We start from the raw sequence: 16,044 nt of genomic DNA, 5'->3' as shown, positions 1-16,044 counted from the left end.
CAATACAGAATCTTGAAGCTTTCATTTTGAGAAATCTTTTTTTTAGTTCTGGATAACCTTGGAGGAGCCTGCAGGTTTAACAATACATAAATTATATTAGCATACCAAGGTGATTGTAAAAAGTCTCGATTGATTTGTGGAGTCACCATCTCCTGTTCGTTATCCAGTTCATTGATGTCAAGGGCTTGAAAGTTGGTTCAAGTCATTAATTTAGCTAATCCTTGTCCTTTTATCAGCTTTATCATTTTGATTTGAATGTCATATTCCAAGATGTTAGCTATCCATTTGCCTCTTTTGCCTTCAATTCCTTCTTGAGTTAAAATATCCTTAACCACAGCGTTTGGCACATAAGCTATTACATGAGAGTATAAGATATAAACTCTGAAATCCTTAATAGCCTTTACAAGGGCATAAGCTTGTTTTTCCATGATTTGATATTTTAAAGGTGCATCTCTAAGTGCTTTGCTAAAAAAGGCAATGGGTTTTTCACATCCCTGATCATCTTTTTGTAATAGGACAGCATCAATAGTATGTTCAGATGCAAAGGAAAAGATTATAAAATCTTTATCAAATTTCGGGCTTGTGAGGACTGGTGTTTTAGTTAAATCTATTTTGATTTCTTCAAAAGCTTGCTTAGCTTCTATTGTCCATTTGACTTTGGAATCTTTCTTCAACATATTGTTCAGCAATCTTATCAGTTTTGCCAAGTTGGGTATGAATCTTCTTAAAAAATTGATTTTTCCTAGAAAAGCTTGCAGTTCTTTGATATTTCTAGGGTGAGGAACTTGTAAAATAGCTTGTATTCTATCTGGGTCAATTCTAATACCATCTTTTGAGATTATGTGACCTAACAGTTTGCCCTCCTCTAGGCCAAATAGTGATTTCTTTGGATTGAGTGATATGCCAAATTTTCTACATATTAAAAACACTTGTCTCAGATGTTCTAAATGCTCTTGATCGGATTTGGAAAATGTAGTGAGATCATCAAGGTATATGACTAGAAAATCATGAATTTCTTTTGCAAAGGCTATATCCATGGTTCATTGAAAAGTTGCCCCTGCATTCTTAAGTCCAAAAGGCATTTTTACATACTTGACAGTTCCCCAAGGTGTTGTAAAAGTAGTTTTATTTTGATCATCAAGGTGAAGTAGGATCTGATTAAAGCCTGAGAATCCATCTAACAGTGAAATTCTAGAAGCTCCCACTACCCTTTGTAAATGTCATCCATCTTGGGTAAGGGGTAATGATCCTTTAAAGAGGCTTTATTCAGATTTCTCCCCAATATTGCCTGGTAGAAATGGGTGATACAAAATATGTATTTCAATTTGTACGGTTGTCAAATCTATTTGAATAGATTGTTGGATAGAATTTTATCAAACCAATTGTATACACAATCTCGATCACTAGTATCACTTAACCATCAATATAGTGAAGTCATCATTTTAATTTAACAATGATATGTTGCATAGCTTGTTATCCTTTCTCTTATCTTACTTGATGCCTATGTTATTTTACTACTAACATAAGATCCTTAGATCATCATAAGTCGTAATTATGCGAAACCTTTTGGTTTACCAAAATTTGTTTATTAATTCATAATCATGTTCTGAATCTAGTGTATAATCAGGCTGCTCTGGATTTTTCTAATTTTATTTCAGATGCATTAGGGACCACCATATTTCATTTCTTTGTCACTTCATGAAGCATGTACGCTTTATTTATATGTAGTAGAAACACACAGAGCCTTTTGTTTTATTATCCTTCCCACAAGAAGTATATTTGTAACCTCTACAATCATTCTACTGGTATAATCTTTTTCTTGTTATTTGTGAGATATTTACACCCATGGAATTTTGAGTTTTATTTAATATTTCCTTACTACTATCAATCAAGAAACATAAGGAGTCACTTTTATACTCCCACTATGTATTTACACTAGATGTACCTTTGGTGTCAGTTCCATGGACTTTATTATGAATGTGATACAATTATTAATGTATGATGTCTTCCTGCATACATTAAGTTGTATAGCTGTGCCTCCTCTTCACAATTAGACCCTAGTTCGGTCCCGATATGAACATAAAATTTGTGCTTCTTATTAATTACTATTGTTTAGGTATGGTTTCACTCAAGAACCTATAGGTTCAACTACACATATGTTACCTATTAAGGTTAAGTTCCCTTTAATAGTACTTTCCCCAATGGAAAAATTACGTTGCAAAATGGATTGCATCATTACATATGGATGCACTAAATCAAAAGTTTAAATTGAAAGACAATTTGTACAATTACATAGTCTTATACTATGACCTGTCCTTCATGAGCTTAACAATATTTCATGGGAACTTTTACGAATAGATATCCTTACATAACACCTTAGAATATATTCGTGGGTGGAACCTTCTTAATTAACCATGAATTTTTGTTAATGTCGATAGTATGTCCTGGGTCTCTTACCTGATGAGGTATGTAATTTCCTTTTATATACTTTTACTTTTGATTTTACATCATGCTTCCCATGATCCATGGAAAGGAAATACTTGATATTACCATGATTTCTTCTTACAGATGCACTACCTATTATCAAAATTTAATATCCCATTAATACGATGGGTATAACATCCCATTTTCAAGGCCATAACCATACTTTGCAGTTATTACCAATTTGTTTATTTATCCGACTCTACTATGCATATTTAAAAATATGCAAGTATCAGTTTTGAATCATGATATAAAGTTTGTGTGTCCTCATAAGAGAATTCAACAATAACTTGAGTTTTGAAAACTTTCAAAATATATAATAAGTATAATTTTTAATCTCGACATCTATGAGTGGACACAATAAAATTAACTAATTAATAGTCAACCATTATACTTATTAACATTAATTAGCATGTCAATTTTTAGTTATATTTTTGTATTACTCTTCAATCCAACATAGTTCCATGCATGTAAAAATACCAAGACAGTTTATTGTAACCACAGAAATGAGCGTTACATGAAATCGATACATATATGTAAGCATATACATGTAATCACATCACAAGTATTTCTTTCGATTATATGTTAAATTTTTCCCTTCAGAATAAAAATCTTCATGTTCCTATGTTTTATGCATAAAACAAAATAACTTATATAACTAATACACACTCTTACATGTAGATTGTTTTCACACAAAGTTTCCTCATGTCATTTAATATTGTATTGCTTGTTTAAACATAATTATGAAAAATAATTCGAAATAATATCCTTATCATCAAGAAAATTGTAATTACACAAACTGTGGTAAATATGTCGACATGATTACACATTAATAAAATAAAACATGTGCAACACCATCCTCATAAAAAAAACTATCAATAGATATTTTCCATTAATGGTGGCATATATATATCCATCAAACTATGATTGTTTGGAATGGTGCGCATAATAAAACATGCAACTATGAAACTGGTCATGAATAATCCCTTAAAGAGTCTTACCAGATTTAATGGGCAATTCTCATTAAAATCTAATCCCTTTGCTGGCACTACACTTTACAACACAAATTTCACCAATGTCTCTACATAAGTAAAACAACTTCTTTTTAAAGGAGGGTTTCCTTGACAGGATAACCTCTTACAATCTCAGGCTATCGAAATGGCCCAACCTTTCTCACCCTCTCTGTGGCGTTCGATCCCGATTACATTCACACCTACATCCGCACTTCTGCGTATGAGAGCCAACTTATTCCATATAATGACTCCAAAGCATACAATAATGTTGGTTAATTCATGATACATTATCCACTTCCATCTTCAAGATAATCAATGAATATGAGCACAAGCTTGATAAATAATTTGATTGATTGGCTGACGATTTCCTCGCTGGTTTTCATGAAATTTTCTGATGGTCATGAATGTTTGTGCTTTACTCTATGAGGTGAAATTTTCGGGCACGCCCCTGCCATTCTTAGTGAGCTAATAACACCGAGGAGGAGTAGTGGGTATCAAATCCAAAAATCTTATTATATGAGCCACCCATAGACCTCAACGAACTATAATTTGATCTAGATGATCCTTGCATGTTGATGATGAGATTAACGAGATGTTTACGATGGTGACAGAGACACGTGTATGTAGGGATAAACACTATCCAATTTTATGCTTTTATGGATGAGATCATGAGGGTAACTATCAGCCAAATGCTTTTGCGTCCAATTCACCTAGCTTTCGAGCGCCTTCTGATCGGCGGATAAGTCCAATATAAAGGACAGCTGTGTAACTTGAAGAGGAAAAAGTTGTCCACATAGATATTTTCTACAATATTTAATTTGGGAAGGTGTTTTTATGCTTTAAAACTCCCAATCACATACACCCTTTCTAAAACTTCCTTACCTGCACATGACACTTCGAACATGACAGTCGTGCTTGTACTCAATTCCCAATCTGAACATTAAGTCACAAGGGAAGAGCTCAAAAGTGTGTTTGCTTCACCCCCGCCCCTGCCGCGTCACAAGTCGAGTGAATAATAATGGTTCTTTTAATATCAGTCTATGCGGGTACAGTCACTTCACCTACCCATATCATAACATCGTAGATTTCTGAACCAAATTTCCTGGCAGTCTTTATCGTTTGCAATTTAAAAACTACCATCGAGTCCTCTTTCTCCAATACTACGTCATCCACATCCACAATGGAATGTTGAAATGAATGCGTGGAAGGCTCCATTTGGTAGCTCGCAGAGAAACGAGAACTCATGGCTTAGTCCGTACGTGAATTTATGTTGATGCCTTCTGTCGGCCATCAACGCTCAAGAAAAACCTCCTTCCTGACATGGCGCGCTGCACCTTGATCATTTTGGTGATTCATTTACTGCATTATATTTTCCTCGGAGGAGGTCATGGAACATGAGATTCGAGTGGGAATATTTTCGATAACTTAAAATAAAAAATTTACTGAATCCTTCATCTCTTGTTTGGTTTGTTCAGATAACTATCCTTATCTACATGAAATAAGATAGAACGTACTTTGATGTCATTGATAGATTGCAATAGTGATCTTTATTACGCGACCCACCCTTCACCTCCAACCAAGTATGCCTTTATTTTTAGTGGAATAAGTAGGCATATATACTACTTATTATGAATTAGAGTGAACACAACCTTTATCTCTCTATAACAATGGATTATCGTTTTATCGAGAATAATAGGTAACAAATATAGTTATTCATTATCAGTTATATATATATATATATATATATATATATATTTGTCAATATATACACCTCATGCATGATTTCCTGCTCCAGAATCCATGGAGGGACTGGTAACAACTTTGTTTCCCACAAGACAGACTTATTAATTTATGATAGACCCTAAATTGTGATTGATAATAGAGGACAGTGTGTTTCTCTGTCACTTTGTGGACATTGTAATTTTCATTGTTCAAATCAACACTAGAAACTAATATTTATTAAATGTTGATTTGGTTATTTTAATTATTATGTGTAAAACTGGAATATACACATTCATAATCCACTTAATAATTACCAATCATAATGATAAGGAAGTTGCCTAAAGAGGCTAATCCCATGCCTTCCACTCCAAGGTTCTATATCAGTTGAAGCTTAACTACCCGCAGATAGGATTTTACATCTCGGAGCCATAATCGTTGTACTTGACATGGATGGAATTTGTATATTCGAAATTATTGAGCAATCTAATGGCCATTTCAACACTCGATTAAAGAACAGTGTCAGGTCAAATGTCTAGGAGACCATCGCCTCCTCCGTAAAAATATTGCTTAAAACATGCAAGATTACAACTTTAGTCACAATATATAATCCTCATAGATGTATCGAACTTCTTTTTAAAATGCATAACTTTTACAACCTTAGTTTGAAGTTACCTTCAATTTACCATAAAATCTCCTCCAATAGTTCATTTTCAGATTTAGCTTCAAACCTTATGAATTGTAATGCCTCAAGACACTAGTCTAGAACTCATTGCAGTGAAAACCTAACAGCTCATCTATATCTTATAGAGGTGGATTTGCCCATAGGACACAATATTTGAACTTATGCTCTCGCACCATTTGTAACATACCCCTTGAGCCTAATTTGAGAATTACCTACTAGGCCCTCATTCCTTAAATTTTCTTCAGTTAAAGTTAAGATTCAACCATTGTCACAAGTATAATTATTCCTTAATTATAGAAACAACTATTATTCATGCAACTATACTCATATTCTTAACAATTGAACAACATCAAAAGTAATGAACCATACTCCCTAGGCAAAATACTACATACTCCTTCTATGCTTTACGAGATCCATGATGTGGACTTTTAGATTCATTTATAAGACTTATATGTCCGATCAACCCTTAAGCATAAATTACAATTTGGAAAAAAGAATTAATCATGGCATGCAACCAATAAATTCCTTTGATGACTCCACACAAGCATTAATGGAACATTATCTTGCGTTTACTATAGCTAGAATTGCCATGAATCATAATCATAGTCCTACAAGCATAGTCAAAAGTGTTTCTGACATAACTCTTATGAAACATGCATAAATAGCTAAACTAGCCTCATTGGATACAATTCTGATGACGCATAATGTATGTCATAGCTAACCTGTACCATAGACTATAAAATTTGAAGCATTACACCATAACTATTTCGCATGCACCAGTGTCCCCCGCATAAATATTTTTCCAACTTAAAACATAGATATCACATAAGGTTAGGTATGTTCTTTTATTTAATTTAATGGTGATCAAATATAGATTCAATAGATATCCCACTGATCCGTATATGGTCATATAATAAAAAAAAGTTAGTACAAGAAATTCTACTCATACATATGGTGGTCACATGCAGATTCTACCATGAGTAACATGTGTCAGGTAGCTCTTTGACCCAAATATTAGCAACTGCCTACGATGCTTTCACCACTAACACTACACTTGGATGCAATAAGAGTCAGATACATAGGAATTCAATCACTCTCATAAACATAGATAACACAAACGTCTATACATTTGAGCTGAACGATTCCACAACATAAAAAGTAAGGAGTAAACATACAGTATTTCCCATGTAAATGAATCCAACTAGACAAAAAAGAGAACACCACTTGGAAAATAGAGCACCACCACCCAACCTAGAGCTGAACCTTCCACTTCACCCCCAAGCTGAGAGTTCTTGCCATGGATCAACTACCCCTTGTTGATCTCTGCAATGCATATTTAATACCCTCTTTCATGATATTGTTTCCATTATCGATGCCCTACTTTTATGGATCTTTTTTATCCATTTGCCTACGCTTTTCTCAGAAAATCTCACCTTTCTCTCTCGCGAGGCTTTTCCTCACAAAAGCTTGCCTTTCTCTCCCGCAAAGGTTTTATGTTTTTCTCAATGGATATTTATCACCAATCCATCCAAATTATCTAGAATGGAATCTAGAAGCTTTATCATGAAAGAATTATCCCTTCCCATTCACCAATGGGATTTGGAAAGAATATCATCTCTTGGTGTCTCGCTTTTCCAAGTGATTAATTATTTCATTTATTTCATAACGTATTTACTTTTCTTGTTACACATCATACAAGGTTTTCTCAGCTTAGGTTAGCAAAGTTTTACATACAAGGGAGGGGTGTTACAGACTAACTGAGCCAAATTTTCATAGTATGTTTGGGTGACCAACTGAAGCTCCACCATGTCAACCTAGGTGGATGAATATTATCGAGCCAAAGGGGGCAAATTATGGAGACTCTCTAGTTTTGAGTGTGCCAATGCGATCGAGATTACAGGAAAACCATTAGAATTGAGAACATAATGAAGATAATGGGCATGGTATCCATGTATCAGAAACTTGGAGCCACTTAGCATAAATGACAGAGGTGACAAATACAATATACCACGCACCAAGTTTAGAGGTGGGCCGAAAGGATTATGCCTAGAGACCATGAATCCACAGTAGTATTGTCACGAGGGACACCTCGTAAGGTAATCTTACATGCTTTTTCTATTGTGAAGTTGTGTGTGATCCTCTAGGCCTTAATTTTTGCTTGAGGAACCACAACCAAGACCATCCAATCCATCAAAGTCACAATGGGATTACACCAGGCCTCGAACACACTAGCTCTAAGATGAATAGATCTTTTATCGGGTCTCATCCCCCTATCATAGGCCACAACCACCCCCCATAAGGTTTGATCCTACGTTATCTTACTAGCTAGGCCCATCCTCAACCAGTTGTACTATTCGGACATGACGGTAATCTTACATGTTTATTTATCTTTGTGTGTATAATTATTTTTTTATTAATATTTAAAATGTTACATGTCAATTCCATATTAAAAAATAAATGAATTACAAATCTACCTAAATAACCTATTAATAGAATACTAATTAAATCTTATCTATAAATTCTATATTAAACATATATATATATATATATATATATATATATATATATATATTTCTTTTGTTTTGTATAATGTATACATAGTTCACATTAAAATATTTTACTCATCATTCACAATAGATATAGTATAATGTTAATAAGTGCTCTGGAAGTAGAAAAGAGATACCCATAGGACTCTCTCTATAAAAATTATTTTTGATATATATATATATATATATATATATATATATATATATATATATAATTTTTATTATTGATATTTAAAATGTTACATGTCAACCTCACATTAAAAGATAAATGAATTACGAATTTAGCTCAAGAACTTATTAATACAATAAGGGTTCTATCTCTCTTTATATAGAAAATCTGTATTAAACGTTTTCACTAGTAAATTGTTTGTTTTATATATATATATATATATATATATATATATATATATATATATGTGTATGTCTATCTTGTTTTACATACTATTTACATGGTGGACGGTAAAATATTGGATTTATGATTCATATTCTACACATTAAAATATTAATAAATACCTCATGACCCAATGAGATTGGGAAATAGAAAACATATGTACATAAGAATTTCTCTATATATAAAACTATTTTCTGTTGATATATGTATATCTATATCTATATATATATATATATATATATATATATATGAATGACTTATAAATTTTAGTAAAAAAAAATATTAATGGAATAAGAATTCTCTCCCTCCCTTTATATATATAATTCATGCTAAAGTTTATTTCCTTATTAATATCTCTTTAATTGTATCTATCCATTCTACTTTCTATATTAAAAATATAATAAATGACACATATCCATTATATATATATATATATATATATATAAAGTTGTTTTATTTTTATTGATTTAAAACTATCTTATTTAATAGGAATATTGAAATATTTATTTATAATTAAGAATAACACATTTTTTTGTTGTTAATATATTTTATTTGAATTATTACCCACCAATAAGACATAAAATGAATTATCTATATAAAAAAGAATATTATTTTTACATGCTATAGGTTAATAAAAAAATTGCATATCTATTTCATATAAAAAGAAAATATTTTTTTAATATTTTAAATTATGTTATTTCTACATAAATATTATTTCTATTAAATATAAAATAAATATAATATCAAATGAAAAACTTAACTCTTTTATTTATTTAATTTTTTTTTCTTTTTTTATTATTACCAATTTATTATTTTAAATATTTTTTTATTAAACATCTCTCTCAACAAAACCATACAACACCTCTCACATCAAGAATTCAATATTCAATATCTAGTATTTTATCTAGTCGGCCATCTTTTACTTTATGGGATGTGTTTTGGTCGTGTTTGGCTTAAGTGGCAATAGATTTGGACTAGTACATTAATGACATTTAATTCCTACCCGTATTTCTCTTTATTTATAGCTTCACCCCCTCTCCTCTTCACCATCTCATCTCATCTCTTTTTTTTGAATTTATTTTGGTTTTTTGTAGGTGATATCAATGGCTATTTCAAAGCTCATATTATTGTTTGGCATTTTCATTTTTTCTCTCTTCCTGTTATCTCATGTCATAGTGATAGATGATGATCGTACTTCTGCAAAGACTGTGTTATTACTGGGTAAAGTACTACTTTATTATTTATCTCCAATATTATTTATCACCAGCCACCCTTACTATGAGAAGGTTTTGGAGATCACATGCAACACTTTCATTTCGAGGCACTAGGTTAATTGTCGGTCTTAGGTGGAGGTCATGCTCATCGATGGTTTGTAATATTGAGTATCCATGGCTGTTGAATAGACCTATTCTTATGACATGAAGAATGTCAAAACGTGACCTCAAAAAACGAATAGGAGAAATTTGGTTTCATGGTCTTAGATGACATAAGAGAGGTGGTCTCCTAGTAAGAAATAGTAATTCCTCAACTGCATTATTGTTCTTTATGGTGCAATAGTTCTCTGATAACAACAAGTATGAGCAATTATTTTCTCCCATGGTCTATTTAGTCTCATTTCAAAGTTTATTTTCACCCACCTATTTTTTGGCTTAGCATGGAGGTTATGTGTTAGTTGATTTTTTTTTTTTTTTTTTGTCTTTGTTCATCAAAACATTTTATCTCTCCTAGACTTTTATTCTTCTTACTAATTGGAGTATTATAAATGTGTATGCAGATTCCTTCATTTTCTCAATTTTCCACTCATACCCCTACATATTATTCACCATCATTCGTTGTTTTTGCATTGTTTTTCCATCATTATTATCACGTTTCCCTGATGTTTGATATGTCGCATACCTCACTAGGGAACTTCCATCATCAATATAACCCATGGTCATTGATCAACACCTTCCTCCACCACATTTCCCATCCCATATAGCCATAAAGGTTGCATCCATAGGCCATTCAATAGCCCCCTCCCCGCCACTCGCAACCATTTTGACTACCATTTTTCTTTCTCAAGTGGTTTCTTGAGATAGCCCCCATGTAGTACCACAACCATTAACCCACAATGGAATTTTAGTAGATGGAAGAATAGATTTCTCCTATGACTAGGTTGTATAGCTAACTACACCCATTAGTGAATCTTCGTCATTGGGAGAGACCTTAACAATGACATCATTAGTTGATGTTTTTTTATTTATTTATGATCAATTGAAGTGATTCCAGTAATTTTTTGTTTAAATTCTATGATTGAACTCTTTTAACTATTGAAGAATGGTATAGTAGAGAGGTTGGTGATGTGGATGAGGAAAACACCCACATGATTGATTAGACATATTTGGTGAGCTTTATGGGCTTGAATCATAAAGTATTATTTTATAAGTGTCTAACTTATTATGGAAAAATCGAATGAGAATGTTGTTTCTTTATATAGTCCCTGTAGAGAAGAAGCAAGCCCAGAAAGCTAAAAATATGAGCTTCTTCTAGTAAAAGGAGAAAGGTATACTTCATGGATGCAAATGATGGTCGTGATGGTGTAAGTTGTCAAGAGACCCATTTTTTATATACAACATCATATGCAAGATAATCATGTTTGGGAAAGAGATGTTGTTCGAATATTATAATAATTTTTTATATAGATCACCGCATGCCATACTTCCATGTTTAGGCATGAGATGTCATTCTATATATAGAACATATTGTTCCATTTTGTTAGATATGTATATTTGAGACAATTTTGAGTGTGTTTGTGTGTATTGAAGTGCATTTTACTTTATGTTGAAGTGTTATATTATTAGGTTGAATTTGCATCTATGTCATAGTGATGCAATATCATCTATTCTGAAGAGATCACTTTGACATGTTGTATCGTTGAAGGTGTTTGTATTGGTTTTTTAAAGACATGGTAGTTAGGCATATTCCTAGCAATACAATAGTTTATGATACCAAACAAATTGCAACAATTTTTATCACTTAGGGCACTCTTCTCCAACTGCATACCAAATATGGAAATCTCTTTATTATAATAATTTATGTAACATAAATATGGCTTTTATCTTCAAGTTTTATATTCAATTACTTAAAAATTTCAACCTTATGTTATATCAAATCAATATGAATGATAAAACTTGAAAATTACTCAATCACAAAGGCAATGCAAGAAGAAAAATAAAATTTTCAATCACACAATTGTGGATAGAAGGATAATTTATACATAGATAGAACAAATAAAATATGTGTGAAAAAATTTATCACAATAATTGGTACAATATATAGCTCCCAAATTTATAGCAATTTAAAAAAAGGAAAATATAGCCACCATCAAAGATCCACAACAAGCTAGCATCAACAACAACATGTCCTCCCCTCGCTTCAATAAGCTTATATCACATATGCTCTTCACACTAGAATTATTTTCTTCCTTAGATTTTATGAACCCTAGCCATGTTGCATCACACAAGTGCATGGAAAGACAATATAGTCCTAGTCTCCATCCCAAGGTTTGTTTACTCAAATCCTTGGCCTTCAACACTTACATCAACATAAACAACAATACATATGTGGAACATCATTAAAGATATAGTAACCAACTTGTCTTCTAATAAAGGAATGACACTATGCTCATGAATCATAAACTTCATCTCATGATGATGTTTCCGTAGCCTCACATCCCATAAGAATAAGGTTTTAAAATCATTCAAGATGTTATCTCCACTATCCATGTCTTCCAGTAGGTTATAAAATATAGTAGTACAACAAGATCCACCACAGCCATCATCATGGTTTACACAAAATCCATGTCCTTTTGTAAGGTCTAAGTGCATAGCGTAAACACCAACATCACATGAGAAAACCTAAAATTCACACAAAGGAAATCTCTCCATGAAATAGACAAGACATGTCTATCTCTCATGTTTTCTTATTTTAGGGTTTCAACATGCACCTCAATGTCATGCTACTAGGTTTCCGTTGTGTACCTAACCTATTTGTCCCTATAAGATATAAGACAATACAATGAATAGATTATAATGATGATAAAATTTACATCAACTCTATCTTCCCTTATATATAAATAGGTGAGGGATGCTAAAATAAAAAGGACATAATTCGATACATGTTAAACACCCTCTGAGACTCTCTAGTTTTGATTAGGGGAAAACCGTTAGAATTGAGGACATAATGAAGATAATGGGCATGGTAGCCATGTATCAGAAACCTGGAGCCACTTAGCATAAATGACAGAGGTGACAAATACAATATACCATGCACCAAGTCTAGAGGTCGGCCTAAAGGATTATGCCTAGAAACCATGACTCCATAGCAGTACTATCGTGAGGGACGCTCTGTAAGGTAATCTTACATGTTTTTTCTATTTGTGAAGCTGTGTGTGATCCTCTAGGCCTTAATTTTTGCTTGAGGAGCCACAACCAAGACCATCTAATCCATCAAAGTCACAATGGGATCACACCAGGCCTCGAACACACTAGCTCTAAGATGAATAGATCTTTTATCGGGTCTCATCCCCCTAGCATAGGCCACAACCACCCCCCATGAGGTTTGATCCTACGTTATCTTACTAACTAGGCCCATCCTCAACCAGTTGTACTATTGGGACATGACGGTAATCTTACATGTTTATTTATCTTTGTGTGTATAATTATTTTTTTTATTAATATTTAAAATGTTACATGTCAATTCCATATTAAAAAATAAACGAATTACAAATCTACCTAAAGAACCTATTAATAGAATACTAATTAAATCGTATCTATAAATTCTATATTAAACATATTATATCTATATCTATATCTATATATATATATATATATATATATATATATATATATATATATATATATAGATACTTCTTTTGTTTTGTATAATGTATACATAGTTGACATTAAAATATTTTAGTCATGATTCACAGTAGATATATTATAATGTTAACACATGCTCTGGAAGTAGAAAAGAGATATCCATAGGACTCTCTCTCTATAAAAATTATTTTTGTTAGATATATATATATATATATATATATATATATATATATATATATATATATATATATATATATATATATATATATATATATAGATATATATATATATTATTAATATTTAAAATGTTACATATCAACTTCACATTAAAAGATAAATGAACTACAAATTTATCTCAAGAACTTATTAATAGAATAAGGATTCTATCTCTCTTTATATATAAAATCTATTTTAAACGTTTTCACTAGTAAATTGTTTGTTATATATATATATATATATATATATATATATATATATATATATATATATATATATATATATATATATATATATATATATATATATATATATATATATATATATAGATTATTTTACATAGAATTTACATGGTGGACATTAAAATATTTTATTTATGATTCATATTCTACACATTAAAATATTAATAAATACCTCATCGCCCAATCAGATTGGGAAATAGAAAACATATGTACATAAGACTTTCTCTATATATGGAATATGGGAATGGCAGATACCTACTGGAACAGATTTGCTGCTGAGAGGGACGGTCGCTCTGCGGCTCTTGCCTCTGCTGCCATGCACGCCCACAATGAATATGATCTTTTGACTTCTGGAAGTTGTGATGGACTTGGTTATCTTCCCAAGAAGACCCCTGACTTGAGGATAGAAGGCGGCGTTTACTGAGGGAAACAGACCCCCTTGGACCTGCTTATGATCGCTATGTTTGAAATGGGGGAAAGGGAGCAGGTTCCGTGTACCAATCCCACTCCCATCACAGGAAGAGACCTGCACATTTCAGATGCCTCGACTATGGCAAGCGCAATGGCTTTATTAGGGGAAATGGCACGGACGTCATACATGATCCTGGCCACGGTGCTCCTCTCTGCAAGGCAATCTACAAGCACCCACCCCGTTACAAGCATCAGAAGGAGCTCTTCGTAGCGGCTAAACTTATGAACCTGGGAAACAACTACAGAAAGAATACAATTTTGACAGCGGGTAACGTGCTTCCCTTGAGGTCTATTCTGGAGGGAGTCATTGTCTGCATCGTGGAACAGAATGTTGGCAATTAGGGGTCATTTGCTAGGGCTTCTGGAGTCTACGCCATTGACGTTAGCCACACTGACATTTACCCTCGGAGCAATGTGAACAACAATAAGGATTCCGTGGAGATCACAATGAGGAAAAAAGCACAACAACTAGCGTTTTGCCCAACAGAGCATCAGGAGCAACTCTGCAGGGACCAAATCTCACCCCCTCAGAATTTAGCTCAATTTTCGTGGAAGAAAATCCCTGGGAATACAAATATGTGCGTCAAATCTGATGTAGATGGGCAATATTACTCTTAGATAGAACAAAAACCTGAATTGCTGGTAAGCCCTCTTCCTTATCAAGTTTTTATAAAAACCCCTAATGGGAGGACACATTTGGCCTGGGTACAGATCACCAAATCAGTATTGTTTTTGAAGAACAACATCTACCAGCATACTGGTTATCCTACAGGAACACAGGTTTTAATCTATGGAGGCAGAGTACTCCAAGACTACAAAACCCTTATGGATTACAAAATCTTCCCTGAGTCTACCATCACACTCAACCTGCGGCTGAGGGGAGGTGGGGCAGATCATCACAAAATATATCCCTCAGGCAGTGGCATAGGAAGCAGCACAACAAAATTCCCAGAACCACATCAAAAGCAAAAAAGTGCAGGGTTATCCTTCAAAGACATTCTTGAAGGAAATAAACCAGCTACAAACTCAACAAAACAAGCTGGCACAGCACCAACACCATACATTGTGGAGAAACTGAGTTACACCCCAGAAATAAATATGGATATACCAGAAACAGACGAGTATTGTTCTTCATTCGAAAAACAAGCTTTAATCTGCAGATTCAACTGTTTCTAGCCCATGTCTATGGACCTTTTCCTTTCGGTTCCTAGAACCTGGACCCCTACATGTGACATATGTCTCTACTCCGAAGGTTTCTTCATTGTAAAATTTCAGGCATCAGAGGAAAGGGACATCATTATGAGGGAAGGACCATGGTTCATGGGAACCACAGGTCTCTTCATTACTCCATGGTTCCTAGAATTTGATCCAAATACAATGGTTGTATCTCGGATGTCGGTCTGGGTTCATCACCACAACCC

General features: G+C 33.0%; 1 pseudogene; it reads left to right on the top strand.

Annotated features, from left to right (window-relative positions):
* The first annotated feature begins 14,396 nt into the window (after positions 1–14,396).
* LOC149226864 (large ribosomal subunit protein uL2 pseudogene) lies at positions 14,397–14,965 on the top strand (annotated as a pseudogene).
* The last annotated feature ends 1,079 nt before the right edge of the window (positions 14,966–16,044 follow it).

The sequence above is a fragment of the Pinus tabuliformis genome, chromosome J, assembly GCF_031772625.1.
Source record: "Pinus tabuliformis cultivar Carrire ecotype Pingquan chromosome J, CPIR1, whole genome shotgun sequence".
Classification (NCBI taxonomy): domain Eukaryota; kingdom Viridiplantae; phylum Streptophyta; class Pinopsida; order Pinales; family Pinaceae; genus Pinus; species Pinus tabuliformis.
Note: the sequence above shows the minus strand (reverse complement) of the source record. Positions and strands in the feature narration are given on the sequence as shown.